General features: G+C 42.3%; 1 protein-coding gene across 7 annotated transcripts in view; it reads left to right on the top strand.

Moving 5' to 3' along the window:
• Positions 1-4,827: 4,827 nt before the first annotated feature.
• Positions 4,828-23,746, top strand: part of marchf8 (membrane-associated ring finger (C3HC4) 8) — a 162,367-nt gene continuing 143,448 nt past the window's right edge. For 3 of the 7 annotated variants that reach the window (XM_029752311.1, XM_029752310.1, XM_029752305.1), the window contains exon 1: positions 4,828-5,210. The gene's annotated coding sequence lies outside the window, so the exon portion shown is untranslated. The other 4 variants (XM_029752307.1, XM_029752308.1, XM_029752306.1 and 1 more) reach the window with 4 other exon arrangements.

Genomic DNA, 23,746 nt, shown 5'->3' with positions numbered 1-23,746 from the left:
CCCTTTGGATTAATAAACATTGTAAGACTCCAACCATCTGCCTCCTGTGTCTTTATTTGGGTCTCGCCTTGTGCCTTGATACCTGACTGTTAGCACTTGGTGGCCTATAGCAACACCCCAAAAGAATAGGCTTTAGATGAGGCAGGTGAACCCACAACCACAGCACTTCAATAACACTTGACATGAGATCTTCTCTAAGCATTACAGGGAAATGGCTCTGAATAAACACTGAACAAAAATATAAACACAACATCTAAAGTGTTGGTCCCGTGTGTCATGAGCTGAAATAAAAGATCCCAGAAATGTTGAGGAATATTTCTGTCTGTAATAAAGCTCTTTTGTGGGGAAAAGCTCATTCTGATTGGCTGGGCCTGGCTCCCCAGTGGGTGGGCCTGGCTCCCCAGTGGGTGGTCCTGGTGTCCAAGTGGGTGAAATCCATAGATTAGGGCCTAATTTATTTATTTCAATTGACTGATTTCCTTATATTAATTGTAACTCAGTAAAATCTTTGAAATTGTTGCATGTTGCGTTTATATTTTTTGTACCGTATATATAGCAACACCTCCTCCATAAGCATTTCTGTCTCTTCTATAGATGTTATATCCTTGTATTGCTACTGCTGTATCATCAAAGGAATTATCTTAGTGAGTCTCAGAAATGGCTAATATATGAATATTATCTGATGTTAGCAAGTTATTGAGTTCATTAACCTTTTTTCTAAGGCTACATACAATATATTAATATGGGCTATTTTCAGCCCTTTCCTGGGTAGCTTCTCACAGATAGACAATCTGTTCGAGGATGTACCACGGTATGCAGCAAACACATTTGTTATGTGAGTGAGTAGGCTACTTTTCTTCATTTTATGTTCATTTAGAAAATCATTGTATTTGTTACATTATAACAGCCAGTAAGCTACCTGCTATATGGTGACTAGAATTATTAAACTAGACTATTCTCTGGTCTATTGTCTGTGTTGTAATGACTCATATTAGAACACACCAGGAAAGGAGATGTGGAGCACAAGTGCATTCACTTCACTGTTAACAGACTGCCTTGGCAGTCGAGAAGCAATGATTTGTCTCCTCGAGTCCTTTCCTTTCATTGTCTACTCTCCTCAGCTCCTCTCATTTGCTCCTCTCCTCATCTCCTTTCATTGTCTCCTCTCCTCATCTCCTCTCTTTGTCTACTCGCCTCATCTCCTCTCCTCATCTCATTTTATTGTCTCCTCTCCTCCTCTCTTTTCATTATCTCCTCTCATTGTCTCCTCATCTCCTCTTATTGTCTCCTCTGCTTGTCTCCTATTGTCTACTCTCCTTCATCCACACTGTTATGAAAGATCTGGACAATTCAGTTGTTTCTCCATTTTGGCCAGGGTTTTCTGCAGAACTCGAGATCATGCTAGCCCACTGAGCTAAAACCTAGATGTCAGCTCTGAGTGGGAGCTAACACGAGCAACACAATGTTCAGGTGTGGAACAAAGGTTACTCACCATCCCAGCGTAGTTCACAGAACCAGCTCTTATAGTCTACATGTCCAGCAGGAAGAAAGTGAGGTGCTCATTAGTATTGGACCTCAGAATCAGTGGCCTTTAAGAGGCATCAGCAGTGACAATGGACCACAGTCTCTCCTTCTTGTCCCTTGCACGCACACAGACAGACAGACAGACAGACAGACAGACAGACAGACAGACAGACAGACAGACAGACAGACAGACAGACACCAATCTCTTGTCCCTGCCTAACATCCTCCTCTTGTATGAAGAGCTCAACTCTGGCCGAGGACTTGAAATGGGTAATGCAGCCATAACATTAGAATTTGCTGTCCTATTTTCCTCATTTAGCGCCTCGTTCCGACACTCAGAATCTTTAATGTGTTGAATCACATATCCTCAAGCAGGGCAGCTGGAATTTGAGACAACTGTCCCTCCCTACCCATCTCCCTATTCCCTCTACCTATTTCTTGGCCCCTTCCGCCTGCATATAGAACATTCTGTGGGGGTGACGTTACTTTATTGATTGTGTAAAAAAGGATCATTATAAGGCTCATGAAGACTTATAATGTATCTGCATTATAATGCATTATACCTGCAGGCTTTCAGTACATTTACATTTACATTTTAGTCATTTAGCAGACGCTCTTATCCAGAGCGACTTACAGTAGTGAATGCATACATTTCATACAATTTCATACATTTTTTTTTTTTTCTGTGCTGGCCCCCCGTGGGAATCGAACCCACAACCCTGGTGTTGCAAAGTGTTACAATTGGTGTTCTAGTTACTACTATTGTTCAGTAGAATTCTGTAATTATATCATCACACTTTCAAATTCCCTCCAACTTTTAGAGAAAATGTAACAATCACAGCCAAAAATATCCTCCAATGTAGTGTATTGATCAGACCTCTCAAAAGACCAACAAGTTTGATAGAAATCTATTCCTGAGAATAAAGCAATACATGCATTGTTTGACATCAAGTCAATAGCCAGCTAAATGAAGTCAAGAGAATTGACAAGTGCTCCCAGGTTTGGCACGGCCAGGCAGATAGGAGTGCTTGGCTGGAGTAGGCCACGGACAGCCATAATTGATTTAACTCATCCAAGTGCCAAAGGACAAAATACTGTCAATGAGTCTCCATTTATGTATCAACATCCCCAGAATCCCCTGCTGCTAACCCACGCCTGAGAAATGCAGTGTTTATTTACTGACACACAGGAATGTGTTCGATTCTACTTTCTGTTTCTCAATTGTTCAACCGTATGACTGTGCCAAGTTCCTCTTAACTGGCTGTAACAGACGGAACACAGAAAGGCTGTAAAAGCTGTCTTCCTTTCTTTTAACGGTGAATTAGAAATGTACAATGACACCGGGATAATGTGGCAGTGTGAGTGTGTGTGTGTCACATTGATAATGTGCCTCTGTGGAATGAATGTGCCATAATCTGCTGAGTCAAATGTTAACGTGAGGAGGAAGTGAAATGTGGGGGGGGACAACCTGTCTGACAGGTTTATCCTAGCCTAACCACATCACAACAATACCCAAAGACAAAGTGAAGGTTTCCGTGTGTGTGTAGATACCTGTGTGTAGATACGTGTGTGTGTAGATGTATGTCTAAATGTGTGTGTAGATGTGTGTTTAGATGTGTGTCTAGATGTGTGTGTAGACATGTTTGTAGATGTGTGTGTGTAGATGTGTGTAGATACGTGTGTCTAGATGTGTGTGTAGATGTGTGTCTAGATATGTGTGTAGACGTGTGTGTAGATGTGTGTGTGTGTGTAGATGGGTGTGTAGATGGGTGGGTAGACGTGTGTAGATGTGTGTGTGTAGATGGTTGACAACTCAACATAATCACAAGAGACATAGTATATAGAGTATATACTCTTATTTCAAACTGTTATCGCTCCCCCTTCCCTCTCCTCCTCCCCTTTTCCCTCCCCTTGCCCCCTCCCCCTCTCCCTCTCTCATTCCCCCCCCCTCTCCCTCTCCTGTTCCCTCTCTCCCCCATTGCCCTTCAGACCAAATGGATGACTGCTGTGGCATATCAAATTGTTGTGGTACACATGACTGTGTTATGCCTCTGCCAGATTCATTCAACAGGGAAAAACAAGGAACGTTCAGAAGAATCCACGCCTCAGTCCATCTCAAAGTGCACTGGATTTATAAGCACATAAGAGCATTGGCATACCACAGTCATACTGTGTACCACAACAGTTTGATATGCCACAGCAGTCATCCATTTGGTCTGAGAGAGAGAGAGAGCGAGAGGTAAGAGGCCCTCAATGGAAAGATAGCTTGTTGAAATAAATCTTTGGATTTCACCGTTTCTGTCCTTAACAATAACTGTTTTTAATCATGCTGTCTCTCTCTCCTTCTCATTCTCTCTGTCATTATGACTCTCTCTCTCACTCTCCCTCTCTCTCCCTCATTTTCCCTCTCTCCTTCTCTCTCTATTTCCCCCTCTCTCTCAAGCACGCACACACTCACTCCACGTACACACGTACACACACACACACACTCCACACGTACACACACTCACTCCACACACACACACACACACTCCACACTCCACACTCCACATGTACACACACACACACACACACACACACACACACACACACACACACACACACACACACACACACACACACACACACACGTACACACACGTACACACACACACACTCCACACGTACACACACACACACACACACATACACACACACACACGTACACACACACACACTCCACACCTACACACACTCACTCAGTGGCCCAGACACGCGCGTCCCTTTGGCATCCGCCAGTCCCCGTGAGGTGCCCACACACTCCAGACACACACAGAAGCCCTGTTGTCCTGCCCCAGCCCCCAACCACACAGAGACAGACTGGGAATCAGTAATCACATCAAACACAGTGACAGGCCTCACAGAGACGGAGCAAGAGCTCTCTGTCAACGGGGATAAAGTTTTAGATGAGGGTTATTCACTCACTCTTCAGTATAGCTACTCTCTTTAGGTGGATAGGTTTAGAATAAAATGTGACATTGTCAGGTTAGTCATGGTCTGTATTCATTATGTCTTAGAAGAAGAAACATACTGTATAATGAATACATAATATCTTGCTTAGTCAGTGTGGATAGTTTTCAGGTCTATGTACATTTTAACAGTCAACGAAAATCATCCTTATCATCATCATCATGAAAATATCTCAACATTAATATGACCAGCCCTTATCAATCAATGCAACATGAGTTGACGCCTTCTCTGCTGAAGCGCCTGCCCTTTAACGACGTTTTTTTTCTACCCGTCCTATTTTTTTCACTCCATTTTAACGCGGAAGTCAGTGACGCATATAGTCTACTGTACATTCAGATGCAGATGGGAGCTTTGAAATAAACAAAACATCATCGCCATTTAGTTCGGGAGAAAGCGGCGGTGAGTGTTCATTGTTTTGTTCTGCACGGTGCGTACATTTTGAACTGGGATTTGAGCATTTGATCGCCGCGGAGCACTTCAGGAAATGTAAATTATCTGGCTACATTGTAACTGCTGCGCCTTTTATAAAAGAATTCTTCCTGAGACGACGCGTGGCTTGATGGACTAGTTTGGACTGTAAAATTGTCTTAATATCTGCATTTCACGACCGCTGCTGTAGCCTACAGAAATACATAACTGACAGCAATTCTACAACATAAGGAAGTATTAAAAATACGGTGGGTGTGATATTACTTCAAATATTATATGAGCGATATATGGACGCAGAGCGAGTCAGCTGCTTTATTCAGCATAATAGGCTATTAATTTCAACTAGCGCCAGGCTACATAGGTATTTTTGCTGTTATTCATTTAATTTGCACAATAATTCTGTCACACATGCATTTCCTCTTTGGGAATGCAACCACTAGGTATTCGTATCTCAGTGTTGACATTAATAATGTTTTATTTGTGATAACGTGAGATAATCCAGATGAAATATTCTCGGATAGGAGAACATTAATAATATTGCGCTGTTCTTTAGTCTATCATCACATATTCGTGAATCGTGCGCATTAATAAAAAGAGAAGTATATTAGATAAACGATGGGTCGGTGACGGATGAGAATGTAGCTTTCATTTTCATATTTCATTATCTGTAATCGAACCTTCACAGACTGCGCGAGCCTAAACCGCGCGGCTGCTGCGCGATAGCCAAGCCTACAAAAGCAAGGTTTGTTTCATTGTATAGATCTGACGTTTTACCCAGCATATCTCCAATTATTATGTTTATTGCGAATCGTGTACCTTATGTAGTTAGTAGACAAAAGCCTAATGAGTGTGTTTTTTTTCTTGGTCATGTGGTTCCAGCATAGACATTCCGGTCACCATCCGGCCTCTTTCAGACTGCCCGGTCCCCGGTAGGTAATAAACAGGGAGAGAGAGATGCGATCGATAGGGTGCAGCTGTAGTAGCCCATCTTGACTCATGGGCACAGAGTGATTTGATTTGTTTGTGGATTGCTACACATCCTAGGAGCCTATTGGATTGCATTGATAAGTATTTATGCAGAATATGCTACCGCAGCACGCAATGGACAGGTTTAGGAATTAGCTTGTGATTTAATTTGAGCGATAATGGAGAGAGAGGAAATAATGAATGTTGCAGATACATTTATGATCTGGCATCATTATTCTAGGCAGATCTCTCTCTCTCTCTCTAGCTCTCTCTCTCTCTCTCTCTCTCTCTCTCTCTCTGTATGTCCTCAAATGGACTCATCATCTTCTCTCTCAAGTTTTCTTTCCTCTTTACTTCAGTATCACTTCATCATGATGGACGGTTTGATCCGTTTTCCTTCATTTGCTGCCACTAAACTCCATTTTCCACCAATGCATTTACTACAGTGCTTTGGACTTCATCAACCTCAATTGGATCCTTATTTTTGTACACATTTCCTCTCAGACACCTTGTGTTTTAGATAGGTGGGTGTGTTTGCTCGCGTGTAGGCTATGCATCCATGTGTGAATGCCTGCCGTGTAAGTTGCCGCTCTGTATAAGAGCATCTACTAAATTACTTAAATGTGAATGTAGTGTGTGTGCGAGCGGGCAATCTTGTGTGTGCTGTGCTTTGTGTACAGTACTGCAACAGGCTAATGAACAAGCCTGATGTGTTCCGTGTACAATATAGTCCAGTACTTTAAAAGGCAGGGTATGTGTGTGTGTTACATCACACCAGCAACAGGTTACATCGTAACGGCAGTAACAGGAACAGCGGCATCTAGTGGGCAAAACGTGGTACTTTCACACTCATTTATGGTAAAATAATGCAAGCGACTTCAATGGCTAATATCTCTGAACGGGGAAAACATCACCAGATTCACAGGGAATAGATTGCAAATGGTGAAGAAGCAATACTACAAGCCACAGCTCCATACTACTTGTCAAACATACAGAACTGATAGTGTATACTGGTTGTTGGGGTGGGGTTGATGTGGGGGTCCATGGCTTTTGACCATTTTATTGGATTCCTCTTACTCAATGGTAGGAAGAAGTTGGGTCAATATCGGATGTTGGGTTCTATATTTATTGAATATTATGTGAATCCTAAAAAATTAAAGGGTGCATTTGAATGCAATCAATTAGCTTAATTTCTCTGAGATCAAATTACATTAATTAATGTTAACCCGATCTGTTTCTAGCTCCAGAAATGATTTCAGAACAATCTGAGATGGTGGGTGTCAATCCTCTTTCTTTTTCTTATTGCTCTCTGTTATCTTGAGTAGCATGCAGGCATACACCTGCATAACACAATGTCTCCTGTGGTGGGGCCTTACTGTAACTAATACTGCTGCGATCTGTCATCATGGGAATACCTGCGATACTGTAGTTGGCTTTCTCAAAACACTCTGGTCACTGTGGAGTTTCTGATTGCTTTCTGTTGGTTAAAAATATGTATTTGACCCAATGTGCAGTGGGGATATGTAGTCCTGTGTCTATTTACAGAAAGCATGTGGTTATATAATGGGTCATAGCATTATTTATTTGAGACTATTCCATTGGTCTTAAAGGGCGAACAGCCCATCTGGCCTGGCTTTGCTCTACTGTTCTGTTCAGCTGTGTGTTCTCTCCATACAGTATCAGCCTGCTGTCTTTGTGTTAAAGCTAATATATTAAGGGGATTGTCAACAGTCTGTAAAGTCAGACCAAGAGGTCCAACAAGCCAGTACTTCCATAAGAAACTCAGAGTAAAGTCAACTCAGGCAGTTGTATTGTATTTGTTTGTATTCAGGCAGCAGTTTGTCCATGAGTGCAGCTGCCATGACACTTGTGTGATCAGAGAGGGGTTTCCATCTGGTAGACATCTTGGTAATTGACTATCTTTGCTAAAGCTGTCAGACCTCCTTACAAACGTAAGAGGAGAGAGACCTGTCAAGAGACAGAGAGAGAAATTATATTTAAACTTCCCAATTAAGAAGCTAAATCAGGAGAAGCCCTGTCACATCTGTCAATGAACGTGGTGAAAAAACAACAGGGGAGAAGAGAGAAAGCCAAGCGACTTTTTCTATTAAATCAATTCATAATTCGTTCTCTTAGAGGTGCGTTTTGAGGAGAGTAATTTTATCCAATTAACTATTAATCTTCCTTTTTTTTTACAATGTGCCTAGGGTTGGCACAATTACCATATAACTGTGTAACCAACAGTTATGGATGAAGACCGTCATGAAAAAAACTAAAATATCGTAATGGTTCAGATAAATCATACTAAAATGAATAGCTGACTGAAGATGGGACGGCCGGGCATTCGTATGGCAATTTGGCTGGTAAACTCATGGGGCTACACTTGAAATGGCTGCCTGGTATTGTAATGCCATCATCCAATTTGTAAGTCGCTCTGGATAAGGGCGTCTGCTAAATGACTTAAATGTAAATGTAAATTTAAATGTTAATGTAGAATGATCATTCAAATTATGTTAACTGATGTGGTTATGCAATGCACTGTAGTTTTTGTAGTCAGTTGAATTGAATCAACAAATTACAACACATTGATGGGTACACTTCCTGCTTTTACTTCCTGCTTTCTCCTCGCAATTGCTGCCAGTTCACCACCCATTACTCCATCATTGACTTGAATGAGGATACCCGTTCTATTCATTTTATTTCTATGGCACAGGCAGTCAGGAGCGGAGGAGAGAAGAGGAAAAATGGCCAATTACCATTATCCAAAATTCCATGACCATCACAGCCTTAGGTGTGACACAGTATGGTGGTGATTCTTAACAATGTCTTTGCAGTTAACAGTGAGTTTGGAGTAGCAGAAGATTGATTTGTCAGTTATCACTCATTCCCTATTGTGTTAATTTGGTTTAAAAACCTATTTCTATTTAAATTAATTGTGAGTAGCAAGGACAAGTAGACTATTTCCTAGAAAGCCCTTGCCTTTTCAGGAAATGTACTCAATAATAGTCATCTTTGTATGGATTTTTACCAGGTGCAACATCCTTTTGCAGCTCTTTTGGCCTCAATCATATTTGACTTGTCATATGTCATTAATGTCAAACTATGGCTGTGTTTCAAAATGCGTACTTGTGTTTCTGTCTGGAGTGTATAGCGAGTATGGATGTCAACTGTCATTTTTCAAGTGTGATTCCAAACATGTGTTATTTTTAGATTGTTCAGAAATAAGGCATCACAATACACACTAAATACTGACCTATCTCTCCCTAATCTCCTTTTCATCCTCATCATCTTCAACATTAGTTTGTGTCTATAGAAGAGCATTTCCTCTTATGAGAACTCATGTTCAGGAGAGGACTGTATAAAATGTAGTCAGGAGAGGACTGTATAAAATGTAGTCAGGAGAGGACTGTATAAAATGTAGTCAAGAGAGGACTGTATAAAATGTAGTCAGGAGAGGACTGTATAAAATGTAGTCAGGAGAGGACTGTATAAAATGTAGTCAGGAGAGGACTGTATAAAATGTAGTCAGGAGAGGACTGTATAAAATGTAGTCAGGAGAGGACTGTATAAAATGTAGTCAGGAGAGGACTGTATGAAATGTAGTCAGGCGAGGACTGTATAAAATGTAGTCAGGCGAGGACTGTATAAAATGTAGTCAGGAGAGGACTGTATAAAATGTAGTCAGGAGAGGACTGTATAAAATGTAGTCAGGAGAGGACTGTATAAAATGTAGTCAGGAGAGGACTGTATAAAATGTAGTCAGGAGAGGACTGTATAAAATGTAGTCAGGAGAGGACTGTATGAAATGTAGTCAGGAGAGGACTGTATGAAATGTAGTCAGGAGAGGACTGTATAAAATGTAGTCAGGAGAGGACTGTATAAAATGTAGTCAGGAGAGGACTGTATGAAATGTAGTCAGGCGAGGACTGTATAAAATGTAGTCAGGAGAGGACTGTATAAAATGTAGTCAGGAGAGGACTGTATAAAATGTAGTCAGGAGAGGACTGTATAAAATGTAGTCAGGAGAGGACTGTATAAAATGTAGTCAGGAGAGGACTGTATAAAATGTAGTCAGGAGAGGACTGTATAAAATGTAGTCAGGAGAAGACTGTATAAAATGTAGTCAGGAGAGGACTGTATAAAATGTAGTCAGGAGAGGACTGTATAAAATGTAGTCAGGAGAGGACTGTATAAAATGTAGTCAGGCGAGGACTGTATAAAATGTAGTCAGGCGAGGACTGTATAAAATGTAGTCAGGCGAGGACTGTATAAAATGTAGTCAGGAGAGGACTGTATAAAATGTAGTCAGGCGAGGACTGTATAAAACATTCCAGGGGTTTCAAAGGCTCTGAAGTTTGTGTCAAATTAAGAGAATTTACTCTTATCAGAAGGCATGGCCAGGGCAGGATGTTGTACACTATAAAACTTTCCAGTGGGTTTTCTGAGGCTCTGATAATGTCAATGCGTCTTTATAACTGAGTTAACAAGATGTTTTACTGTGTGGGCGTGCTCTCTCTCTCTCTTCATTTTCCACTTTCAAAGTCTCTCTTTTTCTCTCTCCTTGCTCTCACGCGCTCTCTCTCTCGCATGCTGTCCATCTGTCTGTCTGTCTGTGTCTCATCACCACTATAAAGAAGCTTATCTTATTTCATAGTTGTGCACCCTGTTAGTCTTTCTAGCCAGTCCTTTTTGATTGTTCAAGAAAAATATGTAGATTGAAACAAAGCAACAGTAAACACATGATGCCCGCCGGGCCATTTGAGATATTATCGTGTGACCACAGATTATCCATTATATTGACCAGATACTCAAGTGGCTACTCTAACAATGAAAAAAATCTATTCTAAATTGGAAGGCAGTTTGCCTGGGTACCAGTCTCTTTAGCTAATTCACTCCCTGTACTCCATATCAAGTGTGAAAGGCAATGACAAGAAGTGCTAAGGACTGGAATGTTAGATAAAGAGACTGGTGCTCAGACTAGAAGGCATTCGTGAGGAGGCAAGATCAGGTGGGACCTTTCTAGCCAATGAGAGGGCAGATACAGTTGAAATCGGAAGTTTACATACACTTAGGTTGGAGTCATTAAAACTCGTTTTTCAACCACTCCACAAATTTCTTGTTAACAAACTATAGTTTTGGCAAGTCGGTTAGGACATCTACTTTGCATGACACAAGTCATTTTTCCAACAATTGTTTACAGACAGATTATTTCACTTATAATTCACTGTATCACAATTCCAGTGAGTCAGAAGTTTACATACACTAAGTTGACTGTGCCTTTAAACAGCTTGGAAAATTCCAGAAAATGATGTCATGGCTTTAGAAGCTTCTGATAGGCTAATTGACATAATTTGAGTCAATTGGAGGTGTACCTGTGGATGTATTATTTTTTATTTATTTCACCTTTATTTAACCAGGTAGGCCAGTTGAGAACAAGTTCTCATTTACAACTGCGACCTGGCCAAGATAAAGCAAAGCAGTGCGACACAAACAACAACACAGACTTACACATGGAATAAACAAACATACAGTCAGTAATACAATAGAAAAAATCTATATACAGTGTGTGCCGTGTGGCTCAGTTGGTAGAGCATGGTGTTTGCAACGCCAGGGTTGTGGGTTCGATTCCCACGGGGGACCAGTACGGGGAAGAAAAAAAAACATGTGTGAAATATACGCATTCACTACTGTAAGTCGCTCTGGATAAGAGTGTCTGCTAAATGACTAAAATGTAAGGTTAGGGAGGAAAGGCAATAAATAGGCCGTAGTGGCGAAGTAATTACAATTTAGCAATTAAACATTGGAGTGATAGATGTGCAGAAGATGAATGTGCAAGTAGAGATACTGGGGTGCAAAGGAGCAAAAAATAAATAACAGTATGGGGATGAGGTAGTTGGGTGGGCTATTTACAGATGGGCTATGTACAGGTGCAGTGATCTGTGAGCTGCTCTGACAGCTGGTGCTTAAAGTTAGTGAGGGAGATATGAGGCTTCAGTGATTTTTGCAATTCATTCCAGTCATTGGCAGCAGAGAACTGGAAGGAAAGGCGGCCAAATGAGGAATAGGCTTTGGGGGTGACCAGTGAAATATACCTGCTGGAGCGCTTTCTACGGGTGGGTGCTGCTATGGTGACCAGTGAGCTGAGATAAGGCGGGGCTTTACCTAGCAAAGACTTATAGATGACCTGGAGCCAGTGGGTTTGGCGACGACTATGAAGCGAGGGCCAGCCAACGAGAGCATACAGGTCGCAGTGGTGGGTGGTATATGGGGCTTTGGTGACAAAACGGATGGCACCCTGATAGACTGCATCCAGTTTGTTGAGTAGAGTGTTGAAGGCTATTTTGTAAATGACATCGCCGAAGTCAAGGATCGGTAAGATACCCTCGTAAAACTGACTATGTTTGGCAGCATGAGTGAAGGATACTTTGTTGCGAAATAGGAAGCTGATTCTAGATTTAATTTTGGATTGGAGTTGCTTAATGTGAGTCTGGAAGGAGAGTTTACAGTCTAACCAGACACCTAGGTATTTGTAATTGTCCACATATTCTAAGTCAGAGCCGTCCAGAATAGTGATGCTGGACGGGCGGGCAGGTGCAGGCAGAGATCGGTTGAAGAGCATGCATTTAGTTTTACTTGTATTTAAGAGCAGTTGGAGGCCACGGAAGGAGAGTTGTATGGCATTGAAGCTCGTCTGGAGGTTCGTTAACACAGTGTCCAAAGAAGGGCCTACCTTCAAACGCAGTGCCTATTTGCTTGACATCATGGGAAAATCAAAAGAAATTAGCAAAGACCTCAGAAAAAATATTGTAGACCTCCACAAGTCTGGTTCATCCTTGGGAGCAATTACCAAATGCCTGAAGGTACCACGTTCATCTGTACAAACAATAGTGCGCAAGTATAAACACCATGGGACCCCGCAGCAGTCATACCGCTCAGGAAGGAGACGTGTTCTGTCTCCTGGAGATGAACGTATTTTGGTGCGAAAAGTGCAAATCAATCCCAGAACATCAGCAAAGCAGCTTGTGAAGATGCTGGAGGAAACAGGTACAAAAGTATCTATATCCACAGTAAAACGAGTCCTATATCGACATAACCTGAAAGGCCTCTCAGCAAGGAAGAAGCCACTGCTCCAAAACCACCATAAAAAAGCCAGACTACGGTTTGCAACTGCACATGGGGATGAAGATCGTACTTTTTGGAGAAATGTCCTCTGGTCTGATGAAACAAAAATAGAACTGTTTGGCCATAATGACCATTTAGGTTTGAAGGAAAAAGGGGGAGGCTTGCAAGCCGAAGAACACCATCCCAACCGGGAAGCACGGGGGTGGCAGCATCATGTTGTGGGGTGCTTTGCTGCAGGAGGGACTGGTGCACTTCACAAAATAGATGGCATCATGAGGAGGGAAAATATGTGAATATATTGAAGCAACATCTCAAGACATCAGTCAGGAAGTTAAAGTTTGATCGCAAATGGGTCTTCCAAATGGACAATGACCCCAAGCATACTTCCAAAGTTGTGGCAAAATGGCTTAAGGACAACAAAGTCAAGGTATTTGAGTGGCCATCACAAAGCCCTGACCTCAATCCTATAGAAAATGTGTCGGCAGAACTGAAAAAGCATGTGCGAGCAAGGAGGCCTACAAACCTGACTCCGTTACACCAGCTCTGTCAGGAGGAATGGGCCAAAATTCACCCAACTTATTGTGGGTAGCTTGTGGAAGGCTACCTAAAAAGTTTGACCCAAGTTAAACAATTTAAAGGCAATGCTACCAACTACTAATTGAGTGTGTGTAAACTTCTGACCCACTGGGAAAGTGATGAAAGAAATAGAAGCTGAAATAAATCATTCCCACTACTATTATTCTGACATTTCACATTCTTAAAATAAAGTGGTGATCCTAACTGACCTAAGACAGGGAATTTTTACTAGGATTAAATGTCAGGAATTGTGAAAAACTGAGTTTAAATGTATTTGGCTAAGGTGTATGTAAACTTCCGACTTCTACTGTACGCGTGTGAACAACAGGCACAACTCCGATATAGTGTTTTTTGTCAAAGTTGCCTTGATGTCACGTGTCCTACTCATCAGTACACTCAAAACATCTTAAGCACTATGAAACTTCTATTCAATCAAATAAGCCACACGTAGCAAATAAGCCATTACATTTTTTGTTAATCAAATTCGACACTCATTGACCTCCACAAAAACTCCTTGCTTGGTGAGCGAAAAAACGCCACTTGCTGCTTTGCCTCTTCCTCTCTGGTGTGACTCACAAATTTCAGTAAATTACTATAGCTCCCACCTCAGTCCAATCAATGTCATTTAGTAAATGCCGGGTCTCTATGGCAAGACACATCATTCACCCAAGTTTCGTCAAAATCAGGCCAGTGCTGTCTGAGATATTGTTCGTGACGGACGAACGAAGACCGATCCACAGTCCCCTCCCTGATTTCATTTAGGGGGACAATGAGAGAAATATTGATTCAGACACACACACACACACACACACACAGCCTCTTACCCCTCTGTGCGGTTGTGTCGCAATAATCTCCCGAGTTGTGCACTTGTTCACTTCCCATCATGGATTTGAAAGGAAATGACTGGTACTATGTAAGAAATATGGTGGGAACTCCCTCTAGCCCATGCCTACACCAATCTAAATCCTTTACATTTTTGTGGAGTAGTGAACGAGTGCACACTTAAGGAGAAATTGTTTGGATGCAACCTGTGTCTTTACTGTGATTATTATGTCACTGCTTTTATGAAGAGACATTTGCTATGTGTTACTTTTTCTCCACTATGATCAGACTGGCGGCAGCATTAACTTTGAGGCGGCAGCATTAACTATGAGGCGGCAGCATTAACTATGAGGCGGCAGCATTAACTATGAGGCGGCAGCATTAACTATAAGGCGGCAGCATTAAAGTATTTTTAGCCAGATCCTAATTGGTATGTCAAATGTTATGTTCCTTTTGATGGCACAGAAGGACCTTCTTGCCTTGTCTCTCAGATTGTTCACAGCTTTGTGGAAGTTACCTGTGGCGCTGATGTTTAGGCCAAGGTATGTATAGTCTGTCTCGCTCTCTCTCTCTTCTCTCTCTGTCTAGCTGGGAAATTAAGTATTCTCTTTGAAACATATCTGCTCTTTCCAGGTTAGGTTAGGGCTCTTTCCAGGTTAGGTTAGGGCTCTTTCCAGGTTAGGTTAGGGCTCTTTCCAGGTTAGGTTAGGGCTCTTTCCAGGTTAGGTTAGAGCTCTTTACAGGTTAGGTTAGGTTAGAGCTCTTTCCAGGTTAGGTTAGGGCTCTTTCCAGGTTAGGTTAGGGCTCTTTCCAGGTTAGGTTAGGGCTCTTTCCAGGTTAGGTTAGGGCTCTTTCCAGGTTAGGTTAGGGCTCTTTCCAGGTTAGGTTAGGTTAGAGCTCTTTCCAGGTTAGGTTAGGGCTCTTTCCATGTTAGGTTAGGTTAGAGCTCTTTCCAGGTTAGGTTAGGGCTCTTTCCAGGTTAGGTTAGGGCTCTTTCCAGGTTAGGTTAGAGCTCTTTACAGGTTAGGTTAGGGCTCTTTACAGGTTAGGTTAGAGCTCTTTACAGGTTAGGGCTCTTTACAGGTTAGGTTAGGGCTCTTTCCAGGTTAGGTTAGGGCTCTTTCCAGGTTAGGTTAGGGCTCTTTCCAGGTTAGGTTAGGGCTCTTTCCAGATTAGGTTAGGGCTCTTTCCAGGTTAGGTTAGGGCTCTTTACAGGTTAGGTTAGGGCTCTTTCCAGGTTAGGTTAGAGCTCTTTCCAGGTTAGGTTAGGGCTCTTTACAGGTTAGGTTAGGGCTCTTTACAGGTTAGGTTAGGGCTCTTTCCAGTTTAGGGTTAGGTTAGGGCTATTTCCAGGTTAGGGTTAGGTTAGGGCTCTTTCCAGGTTAGGTTAGGGCTCTTTCCAGGTTAGGTTAGGGCTCTTTCCAGGTTAGGTTAGGGCTCTTTCCAGGTTAGGTTAGAGCTCTTTCCAGGTTAGGGTTAGGTTAGGGCTATTTCCAGGTTAGGGTTAGGTTAGGACTATTTTCAGGTTAGGGTTAGGTTAGGGCTATTTCCAGGTTAGGGTTAGGTTAGGGCTATTTCCAGGTTAGGGTTAGGTTAGGGCTATTTCCAGGTTAGGGTTAGGTTAGGACTATTTTCAGGTTAGGGTTAGGTTAGGGCTATTTTCAGGTTAGGGTTAGGTTAGGGCTATTTTCAGGTTAGGGTTAGGTTAGGGCTATTTCCAGGTTAGGGTTAGGTTAGGGCTATTTTCAGGTTAGGGTTAGGTTAGGGCTATTTTCAGGTTAGGGTTAGGTTAGGGCTATTTTCAGGTTAGGGTTAGGTTAGGGCTATTTTCAGGTTAGGGTTAGGTTAGGGCTATTTTCAGGTTAGGGTTAGGTTAGGACTATTTTCAGGTTAGGGTTAGGTTGGGGCTATTTCCAGGTTAGGGTTAGGTTGGGACTATTTTCAGGTTAGGGTTAGGTTAGGGCGCTTTCCAGGTTAGGGTTAGGTTAGGACTATTTTCAGGTTAGGGTTAGGTTAGGGCGCTTTCCAGGTTAGGGTTAGGTTAGGGCTATTTTCAGGTTACGGTTAGGTTAGGGCTATTTTCAGGTTAGGGTTAGGTTAGGGCTATTTTCAGGTTAGGGTTAGGTTAGGGCTATTTTCAGGTTAGGGTTAGGTTAGGGCTATTTCCAGGTTAGGGTTAGGTTAGGGCTATTTCCAGGTTAGGGTTAGGTTAGGGCTATTTTCAGGTTAGGGTTAGGTTAGGGCTATTTTCAGGTTAGGGTTAGGTTAGGGCTATTTCCAGGTTAGGGTTAGGTTAGGGCTATTTTCAGGTTAGGGTTAGGTTAGGGCTATTTTCAGGTTAGGTTTAGGTTAGGGCTATTTTCAGGTTAGGGTTAGGTTAGGGCTATTTTCAGGTTAGGGTTAGGTTAGGGCTATTTTCAGGTTAGGGTTAGGTTAGGACTATTTTCAGGTTAGGGTTAGGTTAGGACTATTTTCAGGTTAGGGTTAGGTTAGGGCTATTTCCAGGTTAGGGTTAGGTTAGGACTATTTTCAGGTTAGGGTTAGGTTAGGGCGCTTTCCAGGTTAGGGTTAGGTTAGGACTATTTTCGGGTTAGGTTAGGGCGCTTTCCAGGTTAGGGTTAGGTTAGGGCTATTTTCAGGTTAGGGTTAGGTTAGGGCTATTTTCAGGTTAGGGTTAGGTTAGGGCTAATTTCAGGTTAGGGTTAGGTTAGGGCTATTTCCAGGTTAGGGTTAGGTTAGGGCTATTTCCAGGTTAGGGTTAGGTTAGGGCTATTTTCAGGTTAGGGTTAGGTTAGGGCTATTTTCAGGTTAGGGTTAGGTTAGGGCTATTTCCAGGTTAGGGTTAGGTTAGGACTATTTTCAGGTTAGGGTTAGGTTAGGGCTATTTTCAGGTTAGCGTTAGGTTAGGGCTATTTTCAGGTTAGCGTTAGGTTAGGGCTATTTCCAGGTTAGGGTTAGGTTAGGGCTATTTTCAGGTTAGGGTTAGGTTAGGGCTATTTTCAGGTTAGGGTTAGGTTAGGGCTATTTCCAGGTTAGGGTTAGGTTAGGACTATTTTCAGGTTAGGGTTAGGTTAGGGCTATTTCCAGGTTAGGGTTAGGTTAGGGCTATTTTCAGGTTAGGGTTAGGGCTATTTCCAGGTTAGGGTTAGGTTAGGGCTATTTTCAGGTTAGGGTTAGGTTAGGGCTATTTTCAGGTTAGGGTTAGGTTAGGGCTATTTCCAGGTTAGGGTTAGGTTAGGGCTATTTCCAGGTTAGGGTTAGGTTAGGACTATTTCCAGGTTAGGGTTAGGTTAGGGCTATTTTCAGGTTAGGGTTAGGTTAGGGCTATTTTCAGGTTAGGGTTAGGTTAGGGCTATTTTCAGGTTAGGGTTAGGTTAGGGCTATTTTCAGGTTAGGGTTAGGTTAGGGCTATTTTCAGGTTAGGGTTAGGTTAGGGCTATTTCCAGGTTAGGGCTCTTTGCAGTTATTGTTACATTTTTCAGCAATTTTGGAAATGCCAAAAGAATGTGATAAGAGTTCATCAGATGAGTCAAAACTGACAAAAATAAGCACTGTGCTTTTATACAGATTAATTCACATACTGTAGCTTTCAGTATGCAGGATGACTGTGAGGAAGCAAAGGTAGCCAATAGAAAAACCTGTAAACACTCACCACTGTGGGAAACCGCTCTGTGTGTGTGTGTGTGTGTTGGCAACTTTGGTGTTGCCAGCATTTTCCTCTAAATTACTCAATCTTCCCCTGCCCTGCTCTGTGCTCCACTATGTCTGCCTGTCTACTGTTCTCTAAAGTAACTCAATCTTCCCCTGCCCTGCTCTGTGCTCCACTATGTCTGCCTGTCTACTGTTCTCTAAAGTAACTCAATCTTCCCCTGCCCTGCTCTGTGCTCCACTATGTCTGCCTGTCTACTGTTCTCTAAAGTAACTCAATCTTCCCCTGCCCTGCTCTGTGCTCCACTATGTCTGCCTGTCTACTGTTCTCTAAAGTAACTCAATCTTCCCCTGCCCTGCTGTAAGAATGGACCATGTATGAAGCTCTTTATCTGTAGTAGTTCTAGTTCACAGTGATTTCACTGCAGCCAGGAGCAACTGTTCTCTACAGTAACTCAATCTACCCCTGCTGTGTCTGTGCTCCACTATGTCTGCCTGTGTACTGTTCTCTACAGTAACTCAATCTACCCCTGCTGTGCTCTACTATGTCAGTCTAACAGGCAATATTGATCCTCTCTAATAGCTTCTCTCTTTCTATGGATGATGTCAGACCCCCAACCACTATCCTAGCATCCCTAGAGCACCTGCAGTGGAAAGAACTCTGTGGTGGTTGGAATGTAGGACAATAGTTTTTGTCCCTGGATGTTTTCATAAAGGCGGTTTGCACAGCCCCCCGAATCACACTGATAGGAGCTAGGCAGGAGGCGATTAGCGGTAGTGGGCTGCATTTATATAGCGCTTTTGACAAAGCCTGAAAACTTCGCATTATGCCTATATGGGGGATAATTCATCCCATTCCACTACCGATGTGTGGCACCCACCTGGGTGATGCGTGGTGGACATTTTGTGCCAGAACGCTCACCAAACCATGGGCCATGGTAGCTGAGAGGAGAGAGGAATGGTAATGGTACGCAATGAAACTGGAAAAAGTTGACAGCCCCCATAGATTACCTGGGCAGAAGTGCTGGCTCAGCTAGAATGGATGGGGAGTAGTAATACATGATCTCTCTTTTTGATTATGTACTGTACATTACCTGCCTGTGGATGATGATGTCGTTATGGTCATTGTGCTCCTTCAAGGTTTCAGGCTTTCGGTTTTGTGGCCCTGAAATAGCAGTTCTGCTTTATACAGAGGCCTTTTCATTCATTGTGGATGTATACACTCTTAGAAAAAAGGGTTCCAAAAGGGTTCTGTGGCTGTCCCCATTGGAGAACCCTTATTGGTTCCCTGTAAAACCCTCTGTGGAAAGGGTTCTACATGGAACCCAAAAGGGTTTTACCTGGATCCAAAAGGGTTCTACCTGAACCCAAAAGGGGTTCTTCGAAGGGTTCTCCTATGGGGACAGCCAAAGAAATCTATTTGGTTCTAGATAGCACTTTTTTTCTAAGATTTGATTAACAGCACAGCACTTGTGTTTTGAAAGTTAAATTCATGGGTGGACACTTTATTTGTCATGGCGGTGTATTTTTGATTGAACTTTAATTCATCGTGTTTGGCCTCCATTACAATAAATTGATTAAATCTATTTAAAATGTTTCACAACTGACCTGGTAGACTTGATAAACAGCATAGTACTGTGCCTTTGAATTTACATCCATGGGGAAAAGCTTTATTCAGAACTTTGAAATCACTGTGGACTGGAACTACTACAGATAAAGAGCTTCCTACGGCGTCCATTCTTACCGGCCTATACGGAAAAACATTCCTATAATGATGAAAGTACAAAGGACTGCAAAGCATAACATGCGTGCACACAACGTGACTTTATGAGTGTAAACAGAGATGATGATGTTCTGTGTGAACAGCAATCATCATCATTCCTTATTGCTTTAGTGTGTTTTCTGAAGATGGTCTTAACTGAACAGTGTGTCCTCTTACACAGCACACAGAAGCTTGCCAGCTTGTGCTTGACCATCAACGAGGTTTACAGGCTGATACACGTGTACAGTACGAGTCTGTTATCTTTGGAAACGTATAATGAAAGACGTGTGTGATTATAAAGTATTTTACTGTACTTCAATACAGACCTGTGTCAATGATGATATAATAAAAATGTATTTGCTAGGTTTGTTGACTACAGTGAGATAAGGATGTGGTTCAAACAACCCCTGCTACACATCACTCTGATTTAATATCAGTTCTGTTGTTGTGGAGATGATGAGGGGAGGGATGGGAGAGAAGGAAGAGAGAGAGAGGGGAGGAGTGACTTCATTAGGAACCCTCTTGACTTGACATGTCAAAGAAGGTTCTGGAATCCTCACCATCTGTCTCTCTGTCTGAGCCAGCTTTACTAGCTTATGGCTTCTGTACCAGTACTGAGTCTTCAACACTTTTCTTTGAAAAGAAACACGGCTTAAAGGCTAGAAGAAAATGCTTGTCTAAGACGTAATATGAAATATAACATAAAGGGTACAGAAGAATGACATTCTTTCTGGTTTCACTTGAAAGAAAAAGTTACATATTTCTTTACAAGTCAGAGCAGCTAACTTTGCAAGCAGTAGGATACTTCCTCGTTCTCTCTCTAACAGGAATACAAATTGCTACAGGGCTTTGTTAAGCCACAGATAAATGTATAATTCTTGCATTTTTCAACGCATTTATGGAGGACTATATAGCATTTCTATCTGGGACATGCTAAGCCCTTTATCTAATTTTTGCACTCTGCACTGTCTGACTGCATCCAGTGCCTTCGGAAAGTATTCAGACCCCTTGACTTTTTCCACATTTTGTTACGTTACAGACTTATTCTAAAAATGATTAAATTAAACAATTTCCTCAGCAATCTACACACAATACCCTATAATGACATAGCGAAATCAGGTTTTTAGAAATGTTTGGAAATTTTATTTAAACCTAAAAACAGAAACTTATTTTCATAAATATTCAGACCCTTTGCTATGAGACTTGAAATTGAGCTCAGGTGCATCCTTTTTCCATTGATCATCCTTGAGATGTTTCTACAACTTGATTGGAGTCCACCTGCGGTAAATTCAATCAATTTGACATGATTTGGAAAGGCACACACCTGTCTACAGTGGGGGTGGGGGGAGTATTTGATTCCCTGCTGATTTTGTACATTTGCCCACTGACAAAGAAAGGATCAGTCTATAATTTTAATGGTAGGTTTATTTGAACAGTGAGAGACAGAATAACAACAAAAGTTTCCAGAAAAACGCATGTCAGAAATGTTATAAATTGATTTGCATTTTAATGAGGGAAATAAGTATTTGACCCCCTCTCAATCAGAAAGATTTCTTGCTCCCAGGTGTCTTTTATACAGGTAACGAGCTGAGATTAGGAGCACACTCTTAAAGGGAGTGCTCCTAATCTCAGCTTGTTACCTGTAAAAAAGACACCTGTCCACAGAAGCAATCAATCAATCAGATTCCAAACTCTCCACCATGGCCAAGACCAACGAGCTCTCCAAGGATGTCAGGGACAAGATTGTAAACCTACACAAGGCTGGAATGGGCTACAAGACCATCGCCAAGCAGCTTGGTGAGAAGGTGACAACAGTTGGTGCGATTATTCGCAAATGGAAGAAACACAAAAGAACTGTCAATCTCCCTCGGCCTCGGCTCCATGCAAGATCTCACCTCGTGGAGTTGCAATGATCATGAGAACGGTGAGGAATCAGCCCAGAAATACACGGGAGGATCTTGTCAATGATCTCAAGGCAGCTGGGACCATAGTCACCAAGAAAACAATTGGTAACACACTACGCCGTGAAGGACTGAAATCCTGCAGCGCCCGCAAGGTCCCCCTGCTCAAGAATACATATACCTGCCCGTCTGAAGTTTGCCAATGAACATCTGAATGATTCAGAGGACAACTGGTGAAAGTGTTGTGGTCAGATGAGACCAAAATGGAGCTCTTTGGCATCAACTCAACTTGCCGTGTTTGGAGGAGGAGGAATGCTGCCTATGACCCCAAGAACACCATCTCCACCATCAAACATGGAGGTGGAAACATTATGCTTTGGGGGTGTTTTTCTGCTAAGGGGACAGGACAACTTCACCGCATCAAAGGGACGATGGACGGGGCCATGTACCGTCAAATCTTGGGTGAGAACCTCCTTCCCTCAGCCAGGGCATTGAAAATGGGTCGTGGATGGGTATTCTAGCATGACAATGACCCAAAACACACGGCCAAGGCAACAAAGGAGTGGCTCAAGAAGAAGCACATTAAGGTCCTGGAGTGGCCTAGCCAGTCTCCAGACCTTAATCCCATAGAAAATCTGTGGAGGGAGCTGAAGGTTTGAGTTGCCAAACGTCAGCCTCGAAACCTTAATGACTTGGAGAAGATCTGCAAAGAGGAGTGGGACAAAATCCCTCCTGAGATGTGTGCAAACCTGGTGGCCAACTACAAGAAACGTTTGACCTCTGTGATTGCCAACAAGGGTTTTGCCACCAAGTACTAAGTCATGTTTTGCAGAGGGGTCAAATACTTATTTCCCTCATTAAAATGCAAATCATTTTATAACATTTTTGACATGTGTTTTTCTGGATTTTTTGTTGTTGTTATTCTGTCTCACTGTTCAAATAAACCTACCATTAAAATTATAGTCTGATCATTTCTTTGTCAGTGGGCAAACGTACAAAATCAGCAGGGGATCAAATACTTTTCCCCCCCACTGTATATAAGGTCCCACACTTGACAGTGCATGTCAGCGCAAAAACCAAGATATGAGGTCAAAGGAATTGTCTGTAGAGCTCAGAGACAAGATTCTGTCAAGGCACAGATCTGGGGAAGGGTACCAAAAACTTTCTGCAGCAGTGAAGGTCCTCAAGAACACAGTGGCCTCCATCATTCTTAAATGGAAGAATTTTAGAACCATTAAGACTCTTCCTAAAGCTGGCCGCCCATCCAAACTGCGCAATCGGTGGTGAAGGGCCTTGGTCAGGGAGGTGACCAAGAACCCGATGGTTGTGAATACTGTTTTTTATAATTTATTACTGCAAACATTTCTAAAAATGTGTTTTTGCTTCGTCATGATGGGGTATTGTGTGTAGATTGCTGAGGATTTTTATTTATTTAATCCATTTTAGAATAAGGCTGTAATGTAACAAAATGTTGAAAAAGTCAAGGGGTCTGAATACTTTCCGAAGGCAATGTGTATATACACTGCTCAAACAAATAAAGGGAACACTAAAATAACACATCCTAGATCTGAATGAATGAAATAATCTTATTAAATACTTTTTTCTTTACATAGTTGAATGTGCTGACAACAAAATCGCCCAAAAATAATCAATGGAAATCCAATTTATCAACCCATGGAGGTCTGGATTTGGAGTCACACTCAAAATTAAAGTGGAAAACCACACTACAGGCTGATCCAACTTTGATGTAATGTCCTTAAAACAAGTCAAAATGAGGCTCAGTAGTGTGTGTGGCCTCCACGTGCCTGTATGACCTCCCTACAACGCCTGGGCATGCTCCTGATGAGGTGGCGGATGGTCTCCTGAGGGATCTCCTCCCAGACCTGGACTAAAGCATCCGCCAACTCCTGGACAGTCTGTGGTGCAACGTGGCGTTGGTGGATGGAGCGAGACATGATGTCCCAGATGTGCTCAATTGGATTCAGGT

This window comes from Salmo trutta, chromosome 5, assembly GCF_901001165.1.
Source record: "Salmo trutta chromosome 5, fSalTru1.1, whole genome shotgun sequence".
Classification (NCBI taxonomy): Eukaryota; Metazoa; Chordata; class Actinopteri; order Salmoniformes; family Salmonidae; genus Salmo; species Salmo trutta.
This window is presented reverse-complemented; position numbering and strand designations above follow the sequence as displayed.